The following is a 13,739-nucleotide window of genomic DNA, read 5'->3' as shown; positions in this document are numbered from 1 at the left end:
TTTTGGTGATTTGTTTTTATTAACAGTATTGTTGTGGTGTACGGCGGCGTTGCTGCTGTGGAAATGAAAAATTTGCCTCATTTTTTCATTAAGAAATTTATAAAAAAATACAAAAACTTCAGTTTAATGGAAGAGTTTGGTTACCATTTATCCAAGTTTTATGCTTTATAAATATAATATAACTAACTCATATAATATATATTAGTTGTACTGTATTTTTGAGTAATAAATACTTTCATCTTGTTGGTGTTACTCTCACACGTTTCCAGAACAGTTCATACGAAGATGATTTACTGTGTGGTTTCAGTGAACACTGTCATACTTTTCTCAGTAAACGATCCCTGCTCTAAATCTAAGCTAAATATACCAGATGTCTAAAAGATATCAGCTTATTGACCAACAAATTATCTATATCCTAAAATGACAGAATGTTTCATTGATGTGAATTTAAGGAAAATTTAACTATTTAAGCACGAGGAACTCTCAGTCCTTTAAATTCATCAACACAAAGATGAAGAAAAACAGAGCTCCAGTGAGACGTGAGTGTTGATCATCAAACAACCACTAGTCTGAACAAAACTTCCCAGAATAGAAGAAAAACATATATCCTGGAGTAAAATATTTTTATCTGCATAAAACTTAGTTGGCATGGTGGTGCAGTGTTTAGCACTGTTGCCTCACATCAACAACATTCTGGGCTCAAACCTTCCTGGGCCTTTCACTGTGAAATTTGCATTTTCTCTTCCTCCACAATCCTAAAACATGTACGAGGATTAGCCACTGATTCTATGAATTTGCTTTCTGTACAATTTTATTTAAATTTTTTTGTCAGTGAGACTAGGAAGTTTTATTTAAGTACCAGCAAACTTGAGGCCACTTTCAGTGTTTTAAGAATACTTGGTGAAATTTAAAGAAAGAATAGAACCAGTCAAGTGTTAATAATGAGGCGAAAAGTGAACTGAACTGAATTTCCCGGAGTAACCCACCCGAGGGATTAATAAAGTTTTATCTAAACTAAAAGCAGCAGTGAAGGGACTGACTTTTTCTCACGTCACATGATCAGATAACAAAATGTTTCCATTACACATTTGTGGTAAATGTTTCCAGACCATGAAACCCAGAGCAGATAAATGTTTACTATCAATGTAAAACTTGACACGTATACTATTCATGTATCACGCAGTATTGCTTTAGTAGCAAAAAATGTCAGTATTTAAAGTTTTGAAAATCAAATTCCCGATATCTTATAGCTAACTGCAGTTGTATCTTTTAGATGAGGGATGCAAAGCTTCACTTATCTTTTCTCTGTAAAGCCTCAAATTAACTTTCATTGATTAAATATTAGGGAAACCGACATTGACATGAATTTCATCTTTGAGTTCAAAATAAACTAATATTATTTCTAAGATGAGAGAAATGAATGCAATATAAAACATTACTTACAGGTTTGTATTCTTACATTATCATAATTAACATTAACAAAAAGAAACGCCGTGCTATTAGGTCAAGCTGTCCCAAGTGGTCGTGGCAGCCTCTCAGCAATTGACATTTATTAATTCTGTCTTTTTTTCGGTTCGATCCCAAACTTCTTCACCAAACATCAGCCCAGCTGTTCATCCCTGGAAGTATCTTCCATTTGTATGTAATGTCCGAGTTCCTGGTCGAACTGGTTTACAAAGATCCTCTTTTATCATGATGAATATCTACTGAGTAAATTTCAATTACTTTATTTTGGCTAAATTTACCACACTGCCTGTGCTAGCTTGCCACAAATTTCTCCCAACTTTCCAAACTGTTGAATCCACTAAAACATAAACATGCGGCCAAATTTAAGCTAACACCTGAGTGTAAGATTACTTTTGAAGATCTCCAGACTCATCTGCTCTTTTCACCCATTCTAGGACACCTACAATTAGACCTTCCCTTTGTTTACACCTACACCTGTGATGTGGGCCTGGGATTCACATTCATTCAGAAAATAACAAAACAAAACTGGAAGTAAAAAAGTCCTGATGACTTGAATATGTCAAACTATACTGTTCCAGATTAGCAGATTAGCAGCAAAGATTATCACCTTTAGAAGCAATAACCTCATTATTAGTAGTATATTAGCAGTAGTAGAAGCAGCAGTATGACCATCAGTCTCACTCCGCTCATTAATCTCTCACCACAGTACCACAAGCTGAGCAGGCACGTGCAGAGGGGGGGGGGCTAGAGGGGCTTGAGCACCCGCCCCTTTCCTGATGGGTGCCCAAAGTGCCCTTTTGTTGAGGCAACTTTAAAAAAAAAAAAAAAAATTTTAATGTGTGTGTGCGTGCGGAGTCCTGTCTGTGCCCCTCAACAATAATATTTAACTATATTAATCACAGTTTTGCTAAATAAAAGGATCTGGCTTGCATCAGTCACATGATCATATTTAACCAATGATCGCCCTTGACGGCAGAACGCGCTGGTTACGAGCCGGGAACGAGCTCACAAAGAGCACGAACATTTTTAGCGGTCCGGAGTGTCGTGGTTTTCGGTAGGGAAAGAGACGACACCTTGTAGAGCAAACAACTTCAACCTTTATTTTCTCACTTCCGGTACCCAACACACTTCCACCATAAAACCGGATATACTTAAACAGATAACACCACATCCTCCTTTCGCAGAAAACAACAACTTATTGAAACATTTACTGCATATGGGAAACTGTACTTTCGTTACTTCTTAGAACCTACTGCAGAAACATAGCTACTCTATGACAGTCCCTTCACGCCTAGTGTCTGTAATCCACACTGGTTGCCCCGGTGCGAGTGGAGGAAGTTCAGTCGCCCGATGTCCCTCGCCCTTCTCTCTCTCGCTTTTGCCAACACTGTATTCTTATTGGGCAGGCTGGGATTGAGCAGGGAAGGAAGCTGGGGAACTGGCGTGCGCAGTCTCCGTCCCATCAGTAGTTGCGCCGGGCTATATCCGTTAGCCAGTGGTGTTGCTCTGTAAGCTAGAAGTGCAAGATATGGGTCTTTTGCCTTCTTTAGCAGGTTTTTCACAGTTTGGACATGACGCTCAGCCTCGCCATTGCTCTGTGCAAATCTAGGACTGCTTGTTACATGTCTGAACCCATACGTTGCTGCAAAGTCTTTGAACTGTTGTCCTGAAAACTGAGGTCCGTTGTCTGTGTAGAAAAGCTCTGGAATTCCATGTCTGGAAAAGACAGATTTTAGGTGTACTATAACATCTTCCAATCTGGTGGGGGTAAGTTTGGCTACTTCCACAAATTTCGAGTAGTAGTCCACCAAAAGCACATAGTTGCTGTCATTGAGTGTAAAAAGGTCTGCACCAACTTTTTGCCATGGCCTCTCCGGGAGTTGGCTTGGCATTAAAGGTTGTACTGGGTTAGTACGCTCTTTGATGCAAATGGTGCAGTTTTTCACAAGTTCGTTTATTTGCCCACTCAGACCAGGCCACCACACTGCCTCTCTGGCTCTCTCTCTGCATCTAGACATTCCCTGGTGCCCCTCATGTAGGGCACTTAGGACAGAGTGGCGCATAGCAGTGGGGATTACTAGTCTGGTGCCTTTCAGTAGCAGATTGTCATGTACAGTTAAGGTCTCTCTGTGTGGCCAATATGCTTTGATTGGGCCTACGAGATGGCTGTATTCTGGCCAGCTGCTCTGACAAAAAGTCATGACCTCTGAACATATGCTGTCGGTTTTTAGCTGTTCTTTTACCTGTGTGATGTATGTCGAGGTAGCAGGCATGCATTTGACAATTTCATCCACATAAATATTTGTGTCTTCCAGAAATTCAGCTGTAGCTTTTGAATCAGGGTCTTGGTTAACAGGTGCACGTGACAACGCATCTGCCGTATGGAGTGCTTTACCAGGAGTGTGTGAGATGGTGTAGCTGTACCTCATAAGCCTTAGGCGGAATCGTTGGATCCTGGGTGGAAGCTCGGTTAGGGCTTGCTGGCCTAACAGGCTGATGAGTGGCTTGTGGTCAGTCTCTAAGGAGAAGTGTCTCCCGATGAGGAAATCTTTGAATCTTTCACAACCCCATGTTAGTCCAAGCGCCTCCTTCTCCACCTGTGCATACCTCTGTTCTGTTTCCGTTAAAGAACGAGACGCATATGCAACAGGTCTCCATTGCTCTCCCTCTTTTTGAAATAGGACTGCTCCCAGTCCATAGGAGGAAGCATCTGCAGACAGTTTTAACTCTTTGTTTGGGTCATAGAGTGCAAGAATGGGAGTTGACGTCAGATCGCCTTTCAGCTGCCTGAATGCTTTTTGCTGTGCGCAGCTCCAAACCTACTGATTTTTCTTCGAGAGCAGGTCTCTTAGGGGCTTATCTTTTTCAGCAAGTCCTGGGATAAATTTGCCTAATTGGTTTACCATCCCAAGAAAGCTGTGCATTTCACTGACATTTGATGGCTCTTTCATTTCTGAAATTGCTCTAATTTTGTCTGGGTCTGGCTGTACTCCGTCCGCAGACAAGATGTGTCCAAGAAACTTCACTTCCTGTTTGCTCAGGTCACATTTCTCCAGGTTTAGTGTGACACCGGCCTCTTGTAGTTTATTGAGCACTGTGTGCAGTCTGGCGTTGTGCTCCTGCTGATCCTGTCCCCAAATGAGAATATCATCCATGTGACAGACCACGCCTGGCAGCCCATTAAGGATTACTGACATTCTACGCTGAAAATGTTCTGGGGCAGACGCTATTCCAAAAGGAAGTCTGTTGAAGTAGAAGCGCCCAAAGGGTGTAATGAATGTCGTGTAGTGTGCTGACTCTGGTGACAATGGGACCTGCCAGAAGCCTCTGTTTGCATCCAACTTGCTGAAGACTTTAGCTCCCGCCAGAGAACCTAGAGTCTGTTCAACCGAAGGCAGGATGTACTTTTCTCTGCACACTACTTCATTGAGGTGAGTGAGGTCAACACAAATACGCACAGAGTCGTTTTTTGTTGGCACTGGGACCATACCTGCACACCATTCTGTTGGTTCTTCAACTCTGCTGATTACTCCCATGGACTCCATTCTTTCCAGTTCCCGTTTCACCTTTCCTAACAAAGGGATGGGGACCCGTCTTGGTGTGGCCAGGGAAAAAGGCACAGCCTCAGGCTTCAACTTGATTGAATAAGGTTGTTGCATTAAGCCTAAACCCTGACACAGTTTCGGGTATTTTCCGTGCAGCACATTCATGTCGATACTGTCGGCTCTACACACTAGGTTCAGCTTGACGCTTGCCGGCCTGCTTAACAGTGCTACGTGCAAATCTTTGATAATGTACACATTTTCCTGTATTCCCTGTTCACCTTTGCAAAGTGTTTCTCTGCTCATACCCAACACGTCAAGTGGGGAACCACTCGGACCAAACAACGGTCTATCTGGTTTGCATAACCCTGTCTCGTTCTGGTTTATGCTGTAAAACGTCTGGGCAGGGATAACAGATACGTCAGCTCCTGTGTCTATCTTAAATCTGACCTTGTGGTTTCTGATAGTGAGATCTGCATACCAAGGATCTGAGCCTACGTCTACAGAACCAAGAAACACGGGTGTAACATCGCTTTCTTTACCATGTGCAGGGGTTTTCCCACACCTGTAGCATGATCTCCCATTAGATGTTTTGTCCTTTGATGTGTATTTGCGATCTCCACGGGGTTTGAACGTTGAATGCCTTTGTTCCTTGTGCTTAGCTGACACAGCATCTATTTCCATTTTATTTTCCCCTCTGATGTCCGACTGCTGCTTCTTGATGGCTTCTGACTGCCTGGCTTGGTTAACCGCTTTCTCTAACGTCAAATCTTTGTCCATTTGAAGTCTCTCCGCTAGGCTGATGTCCTTCAGACCCACGACGAGGCGATCTCTTATTAACTCATCGTGCAGCGCACCATAACTGCAGTTTTCAGCTAAAGCGCAAAGTGCAGTGGCAAACGAGTCTACAGTCTCATTAGCTTGCTGTGTTCTCTGATTAAAGCGGGCTCTCTCATAGATAATGTTTTTCCTGGGAACAAAGTACATCTCCAAAGTGTCTCTTACTGCTTGATACTGCTGTCTCTGTATGTCAGATAACGCTTGTCCTCGGAGGATATCATCTGCTTCATCCCCCATGCAGTAGATGAGAGTGTTCACCTGGTTAGCCTCGGAGCTAAGGTGTAGGTTGCTTGCGAGTCGAAACCTTTCAAACCTCCGTATCCATTTTTCCCAATGCTGTGGCTTCGAGAAATCGAACATCTCGGGGGGCTGGATGGTGAAAGTGGCATTCGGCGGTAGGTTAGCGTTAGCATTGTAGCCGCCGTTAGCTCGCTGGTGGAGCGGTGGCGTGCGAGGCCGCATAACTGTTGCGCTAGCTCCCGCTTCTTCGTCCGACATCTTTCGTCTCGAGAAAACTCTTTACCACTCCCAAAGTCGCTTGCTGTCACTCCCCGATGATAAGGCACTTACAACGATCCCACTTCTGACACCATGTCGTGGTTTTCGGTAGGGAAAGAGACGACACCTTGTAGAGCAAACAACTTCAACCTTTATTTTCTCACTTCCGGTACCCAAAACACTTCCACCATAAAACCGGATATACTTAAACAGATAACACCACACGGAGCTGTAGGAGAAACACAAGTTAACTCAGAGACACAGACTGATGCGACAAAACCAGTAAGTAGGTGTACAGCGTACACTGTAGTGTGTAGCACACAGGAGTATTAGCTTATTACGTACACGTTGGTAAGTTGTCTTGTTGCAACTGATGAACTGAAACAAACGAGCGTGCTGTGTGTGCAACAGCGCGACAAACATTACCTGTCCTTTTATTAACTGCACAAGTAGTGCTGGTCATAGCTGCTGGCTACCTGTGTAAGGCTGTCATGGGTCTGTAGCTCTGTCACTGTTTTAGGAGCATATTTAGTTTTAAAGTAAGTTTCCGGGCTTTTCCGGCCTTTCTGGAGGGATTATATTTCACTAAAAAATGATCTAATATGCATGTCCACATAATTATGCATTATTATAATTATAATATATTAAAAACACACGCTGTATTTTAAAGAACATACATTAAGAAGCAGATTATATTAGATTTATATTTTAAATAAGACAAAATTTGAATTTTACAGCAGTAAAATTATTGTATCTCTACAGTTTAAATATGTAATAAGCTTTGTGTGAAACAAATGGAATCATCATAAATACATTATTTCATATTTATTACTTCCCCCTCCTCATTGCTTTATTATTGTAGCTCTAGTAATAAATAATAATAAAAAAAAGATTCTGGATCAGCACCATGATGCCCATAGTATATACAGTATTCTGAAGAAGGTCTAAAATGTCCCTGTGTGTGCGTGCATGTGTGTGTTTTATTTAGATGGATTTTTTAAAAAAAAATATTACTCATGATATAACATTGTCCAGACATGCCTGGTAAGGACATGAGGAGGAAACAGCAGGAGCTGTGTGAGGCTACTAAAGGCAGTGCTATAACATTTTTCTGTCATCATTTTATTATAGATTAAGTGCAAGAGTTGTTAAGTGTGGATAATTAAATTATAGTTTATCGCAATAGCAAGTTGTGCCTTGTTCTCACATAGACAGCAAGTGGAGAGTGATATATGAAATGATGGGATGGAAGGAAGAAGAGAAGCAAAGAGTGAATCACAGGCAGAGCCTAATTTATTTCTCACAGTTTTTTGTTGCCTTATGGTTCCAAGCGCTGTCACCAATCTTTGCATTTTGTTATTATCTCATGATACTTGTTTAATCAGCTACCATCTCTCCTATGGACTTTTTACTGTCTACAGTCTCAGATCAACACAGCCCTGCCCTCCAGCACTATCAGCAGCAACCCCTTAACAGCTAAAACATTGGCTACGTTTGCTTTGCCTTGTTGCCCATATTAGATTCTTGATGAATGTGTGTTGTTGTTATTCAGCCTGGTTCAATGTGCCCCTTTTTAACTTTGAGCACCCGCCCCTTTAAACCTCTCTGCACGGCCCTGCTGAAGTGTGTAGTTTGGCTGGGCCATTGCAACATGTTGACTATTTTCCTTTTCAGAATTGTTTTGCAGATTTGCTGCTGTTCCTGGGATCATTGTTCTCTCTGCGTTACATTTGACTCTTGAATACTTTGGTGTACAGAGAAGTTCATGGTTTAAACAATGACTGCAAGGTGCTCAGGTCCTATGGCTGGAAAACAAGTGACTTACACTTTGGATAACTGTCCTGCTACATCTCTGTGCTGTATTGTTTTAGTTTTTCTTATGTTTTGCTTTCTGTTAATCTTGGTGAATAAAAGCCTGGTTAGTCTGCACCTTATCTCTGCCTCTAGCCTCCTATTTTAATCCAGCAGATGGTCTTGATTCAGTTATTAAAGCTCCATCTAGAGGACAGAGGCAGCAGCTACAGTTTGTACATTAATGGGATTGTTTTTTCAGGAGCTGGGCCCGGGCCCTTAGTTCTAGTGAAAGGAACTCTTAACGTTTCAGCATACCAAGATATTTTGTACAATTTAATGCTCTTTGTGGGAAGAGTTTGTGGCTGGCCCTTCCTGTTCCAACATGACTGCTGCCAGTGCACAAAGCAAGGTCCATATAGACATTTATAAGTGAGTTTGGTGTGGAAGACTGACAGAGTCTTGACCTGAACTCAATAAAACACCTTTCAGATGAAAATGGGATGTCACTCAAGTTCATTGTTGTCATACGCAGACAACAATGTAATGGTAAAAAGAAAACTTTGGAGAGCAGTTGTGACTTCATGACTACAGGATGCAGTGTGAGTGAGATTGACAGCTAGTAGTGAAAGAGGAAAGACAAGAGTTCAGAATACTCTGTCTCTCTTGAGCTTTCGCTGAGACCACAAGACCAGTAAAGGTAGAAGATGACCTGAAGAAGATAGTGGGTTATCAACCATGCATGCATGTATAGTTGATTAAAATGTAAAATCCACAAGTTAAAAGAGAGTCCTCTCTGGAAAATGATTATATGGTTTTTGTCTTCTGAGTTTTTCCTGTTTTATTTTGAAGGCTACTTTTTCTTTTTGTTCCTTATCCACTGTGAGGTTATATTTTGGATTTAGTAGCTCTCTGCCTAATTCCTGGTGATGTCAGTTTTTTGTCTGAGCTCTTGGTGCTGAACAACTGGAAAGAGGAAGGGGAAAAGAGATGAAGGTTGTGAGTCCTGCAATCAAACTCTGGAGAAGATTGCAGCGCCTGCAGGGCTGTGGTCCTTGTGCTATTTTTATTAATTTACAAAAGAACAGTAGTTTCCATGAAATGTATAAAAATGGATTTTGTGAAAAGTGTTATTCAAATATGAGGAAGTAGACTGTGGTGAAAGTCTCCTCCCTGTTATTATGATTCATGAAAAAGTTGTGAAACATGAAAATTAGGTACAGTGTTTCTTTTGAACATTCTAAAGAGAGGTAAGAGCAAACATAGCTTCAGGAGAAATATCGCCAAGTACTTGTGTTTTTCTGCTTTTGTCAAAAGCTTCAGTAAAACATAAATCTTTATTAAAGTACTTCTATTATTCAGAGACAGCTGGACTAACGCTGAACTCAGGATCTTTAAGCCTGAAACGATGAGCCATTCAGACAGCGATGTGGGGGAAGGTAAAGACGACTCTTCTTTTGTTCTGTATAAAAGCTGTTTGAACATAATATGTTTATTCTGGAATAAAAACAGGATCATCTGCACATATCTTAAAATCTATCATCATGCTGCAAGTCTAGATGATGATATTTACTTTGCACATTTGCAAAATATAAGCATTCAGACTTTGTTAAGCTTTATTGATAGGAGAAAATGCCAAGACAGACATTTAATTGTAAGTTTAAAGTAACTTAGAAAATGATAAAAACAGGAACGATTGGGGCTTGTGATGTATTCAACATGTAGTTATCCCTTATTTAGCATGTCAGTGTTTCTTTGCAGCTGTGGTCCTGCAACCTTTAAATGCTATAACTCATAAATACTAGATCATATTACAGTCCTTTTACCTGTACACAGCTACACTATTTTGTGTTATTTAATTATTCCACCCTCTGTCTCCTCTAAATATTCAACAGACGAAGTTTTTGAACCTCAACATGAACAAGTAAACAGAGGGTCAATGGTCACCACAAAAATAGGGGCGGTGGTGGTTGTCTGTGTTCTCCTGGCAACTGCTGTCTTTTTGACGTTCTACTTCTGTGAGTTTAAACACTTTTATTCATAAACTTTATTTAAAATCAATAACATTTCTGATCTGCTTTAAATTACCAAAGAAACAGAATTTATATGTGCTGTCAGCTCACAAATGCACTGGCCATCTTCTGACTTCAGCACTTTATTGCAGCCACAGGAAGTCTGTGAAGAGACGATTTCGCGCTCATCAAATACAAAATCACATCTGACATGAAAGATACTTGAAAGTCAATACACAAGACAATTCACACACACACAAGACATGAAAACATGGCAAGAGTGTAGGCTTGCAGCTCACATTTAATTAAAACTAGCAACAAAAATTGTTATAGACAATATATGTGACTCCCTACATTTTTCTTTTTTTTTTTCATTGTGGCATTTTAAAATGCTGTTTCATCTCCCTGAAGAACACCTACTTCCTCAAAATGTCTTGCTTACCTCATGGCACACCCGTTAAGAACCACTGGGCCAACATACAATAAAGCTTAATGTCATTTGGTGTTAGTGTTGATAAGCTTACAGGTGAATGAGGGATCGCTTGGAATAACGTTTGGTTGGTGCTACATGATCTCAGTTTGAGTCACATCATTTGGAGACAGACCTGCTGCTGCTTCACTCTCTCTGGCTCTTTTTGAAATTAAAGGATTTGATGGTGTTAAGCTGTGCTGAGTTATTTCGATTGTGTCACTGATTCTGCTTATAGCTAAATCATTCTTAACCTGTTCATTGTGTCTGCGCACATTTCTTTTGACAGAAAGTTGCTAATGCAGTTATTCTGTGTAGGTGACTGAGTCCAAGTGCAGGGTGGGCATAACCATTTTGCATCATTTGTCTCAATTATGATACATATTACAAGAAATTTTTAAAAAAATGCAAAAAAACAAAAACACCTTTTCATTCAAGGCTTGCAATTGCCCCTCCTGGGGACTCAGTCCTACCTTCCCCTGCACCCCTGCAGTATATTATAAAAACAGCATGAATCAGTCTCCACACTTAAAACATCTACTGATCTGGATAAAAGTGATATACTACCACTATGGGTTTTTCATTTGTTCTGATGAATGCATTAATGCACAATGGTCTCTATCTGTAACATGAACTTCTGTCACTATCTGTGAAATTGTAAACTACTGTACATTAGTGCTGTGAAGTACTAATGGTGGAATTGAAATTGCTGTGAGGCAGCAATGCTAACCAATACTTGTGCATAATAAAAGTTGGATTGTACCAGCTGAGGTGACACTTAAGTCTATATTAGTGTTTAGAAAAGAACACTTAACTACAAAAGAGGGTGCATGGTTGTGGGTGAGCAGCTCATCACTAATAAATAAGTTTCACTGTTATTAAAATAGTTTTTTATTCCCGGAATTAAAAATACCAGTTTTTACTGAAGCTATTATTGTTTGTTTGTTTTTATCTCTTAGGGTGATTTACTGGAACAACAAAGAACCAGACAACTGGTTCCTCATACCAGCAACTGGTATGAGGAAAATCCTGATGGGGAAGTCTGTGACAGGACGGAGGTAAAAGGTGGCGCTCCTGGCCTGAAGTGTTGGTTTGATAAATGGTGCACTATACCTCAAAGAAATAACTTAACTGGACAGTTTGTATTCAGTTTACATCAAGTTCAGCGTACAAAACAATCTAAGTACAGGGTAAAGATAGTGAAATGACACTTTTCAACTCTGATGTCACCAACTCTTAAAAGAAACTACAAGGACAAACTTAAAGAGAAGTGTTGAATAATATAACATGGAAAACCTATCCTTCTAATTGCTTTACCTGCTTAATCAGGTTAAACATTTTGGTGGGGGGAGAAGGAGGGGGAGGGGTGTAGTCCCAAGTGTCAGAAGGTGAGCGGAGGAGTACGCCCTCAACAGGTCACCAGTTACATGCCAGATATATACTTGAATAATATTTCGTGTCTTATATCTTTTGTCTTCATTCACATTGTTATTATGAGCCGCTGTTCTCGTGCTTTCTGTGAAACAGTTTCCAACCATTTATTTTGTTTTTTTCTATTTTTTTAAGCTTTTGCAAAAACTATTTCCTGGAAGAGTTTGAATGACACTGATCTAGAAAAAACTATTGTGCTTGATGGAAATAAACACCTCCAGTCTGCTGACTTCTTGTCATTGTGTTTTCAATATTTGAAAATAATGTGGTTACTGATTGCTGTCAGACCTGTTGAATCAAGAAATCACTTAAAACCATTGACATCTGTCAGTCTGGAAATGGTTACAAAGCCACTTCTTCGGCTTTGGGACTCCAGTGACCACAGTCAGAGTCATTATACACAAATGAAGAAAGCAGTGGGGAATCTTTCAATTAGGGGCCAACTTACCAAAATTACTCCAAGAAGACATCAACGACTCATGCAGGAGCTCACAAAAGAAGCCAGAACAACATCTAAAGAAATCCCGGCCTGTCTGGTCTCAGTTAAAGTCAGAGTTCACAAGTCGACAATAAGAGACTGGACAAAATGAACTGACGAGACAAAGGCTGAATTTTTCACACAGGGCCAAGTATTTGGCACAAAGTTTTTAAAAAATAAAGTATTTTTTTAACACGTCCATGTAAAACATACATTTTGAACCATTTGCAGCATTTTAAATGAGGACAATATTAACTAACATTTAAATAAGCAGAGATCATTAGAAGCAACTGAACATGATTTATTGATATACAGAAATTAATTAAACTATTTGGTGATTAGATTCAGATGGGCCATGACAGCAAAATTGAATCCCAGTGGTGATAAGAATTAGGGAAGTACTTCCCACAGTCTAGACGCTAGTGATGGCGATGAAGATGGAGGTTTGGATGGAGCCTGAGTAACATGGGAGAGGAGGTGGGTTCCAGGGAGGCGACTGCAAGGGAGAGTGACAGATGAGCAGTGAGATTTAAAGCATGCCAAGTGGAGGCTGATTGGCCTGAAGAAGGCAGGCAGAAAGATGATTGGATGTGAGCTTAACAGCATGAAAGTGATGCAAAGCATCCAAAACATCCAGGAAGCAGATCGATGTGTGACTACAGATCTTCCTTAATGAACTTACGTATAAGCTTCGTTTTTATCTGGTAAGACAGTGAAATTGCCATGTCACATCAATGACCCGTCTACAAATTGAACAATTTCAGAGTTCCTCAGTGAAAAATTGAGAAGATTTTCAATATCTTATCTACAGTACATAAATCAAACGATTCAGACAATCTTGAACAAACTCTGTTCACAAGTGGCAAACCTGAATATCCATGCATGGACTCAGGAACCCTTCCAGAAATCACTGTCTGTAAAAACAGCTAACTGTGCTATCCGCAAATGCAGGTCAAAGCTCTGTCATGTAGAGATGATGCCATGATGATGGCACCATAATCCAGAAACCAGAAACACCACCATCTTCTTTGGGTTAAAGCCCATTTAAAGTTGACTGAGGCAAAGTAGAAAACTGTTCTATAATCAGACAAACTGAAATCTAAAGTTATATTTGGAAAACATGAACCCCACATCCTTTGGACTAAAGATGAGAGCGATCATCCAGCTTGTCTTGAATGTGTGTGTACATCTGGAAAGCCACCAACAATGCT

The 13,739-nt window shown here is 40.4% G+C and overlaps 1 long non-coding RNA gene across 1 annotated transcript; it reads left to right on the top strand.

Moving 5' to 3' along the window:
* The first annotated feature begins 6,196 nt into the window (after window positions 1-6,196).
* Window positions 6,197-12,279, top strand: LOC309698834. The gene is made up of 4 exons (XR_014274191.1): window positions 6,197-6,244; window positions 9,501-9,577; window positions 10,034-10,156; window positions 11,579-12,279. It is a non-coding gene; the product is annotated as an uncharacterized lncRNA (long non-coding RNA).
* Window positions 12,280-13,739: the final 1,460 nt, after the last annotated feature.

Source organism: Aulonocara stuartgranti, assembly GCF_965226115.1.
Source record: "Aulonocara stuartgranti genome assembly, chromosome: 22".
NCBI classification, from domain to species: Eukaryota; Metazoa; Chordata; class Actinopteri; order Cichliformes; family Cichlidae; genus Aulonocara; species Aulonocara stuartgranti.
Note: the sequence above shows the minus strand (reverse complement) of the source record. Positions and strands in the feature narration are given on the sequence as shown.